The sequence below is a fragment of the Dryobates pubescens genome, unplaced genomic scaffold, assembly GCF_014839835.1.
Source record: "Dryobates pubescens isolate bDryPub1 unplaced genomic scaffold, bDryPub1.pri scaffold_34C_arrow_ctg1, whole genome shotgun sequence".
Taxonomy (NCBI): domain Eukaryota; kingdom Metazoa; phylum Chordata; class Aves; order Piciformes; family Picidae; genus Dryobates; species Dryobates pubescens.
In genome coordinates, this window is record NW_026530773.1 from 6,345 (window position 1) to 8,245 (window position 1,901).

The 1,901-nt window shown below is 54.7% G+C and overlaps 1 pseudogene; it reads left to right on the forward strand.

Moving 5' to 3' along the window:
* Positions 1–617: 617 nt before the first annotated feature.
* Positions 618–1,901, forward strand: part of LOC128899734 (olfactory receptor 14A16-like) — an 11,029-nt pseudogene continuing 9,745 nt past the window's right edge.

Sequence of the window (1,901 nt, forward strand, 5' to 3'; positions counted from 1 at the left end):
CAGGGTCTGGTGCCTTTTCAGGGGGACAGGGGAGTGTGATCACCTCCAGCTCAGCAGGGCACAAGCCCAGAGAAGTGGGGAAGTGGCAGCAGGGCCAGAACAGCTCCCCACACTCTGCTCTGAGCCACAGGCAGCCTCTTGCCTTGCAGGCTTCTGCTCTCTCTGCTCCCCCTGAGGGCAGCAGAAATGCTGTGCATGAGAACTTGTGACAGCCATGACCACTCTGGGGGTGAGATGTGGGCATCTGGAGTACAAAAACCTAAACCATTCAGGAACTGCCTTTTTCTACCCTCTCTCCTTAGCACTGGGAGATGCTGAGAAGCCTTTCTGCTTTGGGACTCTTTCCTCTGAAAGTGGACACCAGACCTTGCTGCTGCCTCCACCATTCCCCTGATGCAGAGCAGAACTGACTCAGCAGCAGGAAGCAGGAAGACTCTCTGCTCTTCCCTGCATGCTCAGCCAGCACAAAAGAGTCCAGCAACAGAGCTGGAGGGAGGTCTTCTCAAAAAGAGAACTTAAGTCTCTGTATCAGGGGCTGAGAAATGACTTTGGTTGTGCTCCACTGACTTGTGACTGCCTTTGCCTTTTGGCTGCTGCACTGTGCACAAAGGGCACAAATGTCCAACAGCAGCTCCATCACCCACTTCCTCCTCCTGCCATTCCCAGGCACAAGGCAGCTGCAGCTCCTGCACTTCTGCCTCTTCCTGGCCATCTACCTGGCTGCCCTGCTGGGCAATGGCCTCATCATCAGCACCATAGCCTGGGACCACCACCTCCACACCCCCATGTACTTCTTCCTCCTCAACCTCTCCTTCCTTGACCTGGTGCCATCTCCACCACTGTGCCCAAATCCATGGCAAATTCCCTGAGAGACACCAGGGACATCTCCTATGCAGGATGTGCTGCTCAGGTCTTTCTGTTTGCCTTTTTCATGGCAGCAGAGTATTTTCTCCTCACCACCATGTCCTACGATCGCTACATTGCCATCTGCAGACCCCTGCACTATGAGACCCTCCTGGGCAGCAGAGTTTGTCTCCACCTGGCAGCAGCTGCCTGGGCGTTTGGCTTTCTGTATGCTCTGCTGCACACAGCCAATACATTTTCCCTGCCCCTCTGCCAGGGCAATGATGTGGATCAGTTCTTCTGTGAAATCCCCCAGATCCTCAAGCTCTCCTGCTCCACATCCTACCTCAGGGAAGTTTGGGTAAATGTCATTGCTTTCTCCTTATCATTTGGTTGTTTTGTGTTCATTGTGGTGTCCTATGTGCAGATCTTCAGGGCAGTGCTGAGGATCCCCTCTCAGCAGGGACGCCACAAAGCCTTTGCCACCTGCCTCCCTCACCTGGCTGTGGTCTCCCTGTTTCTCATCACTGCCTCGATTGCCTACCTGAAGCCTCCCTCCCTCTCTTCCTCATCCCTGGACCTGGTGATTTCTATTCTGTACTCAGTGGTGCCTCCAGCAGTGAACCCTCTCATCTACAGCCTGAGGAACAAGGAGCTGAAGGCTGCCCTGAGCCAGCTGATCCCTGGATGTTTTCAGAAGCAATAAACTCTTTGTCTCCTGCAGAGTAGTTCTGAGGTCACTCAGTGCAGGCCCAGCCTGGCTGCTCGAGTTCTGGCTGCTGCTGGAGTTGTTCCCCTTGCGACAATGTTGTTCCCACACAAACGTCTTTCCTATCTGGTTCAGTGTTGTCCTGTCTGGGGTGACCCAGAGGCTGTAAACATGAGGAGCTGTGCTCCCTGGGTGTTCAACACAATAAAGGACCCTGCAGGGAGTTGTTTATCTGAGTTCCTTCCTCCAAGGCTTCTGTGGAGCTGCAGGGCAGTGCCTGTGTGCAGAGGTGGAGGGGCAGAGTCCCAGCACAGCAGCAGTGCCAGGGAGCCCCAGAGCTTGGGCTGTC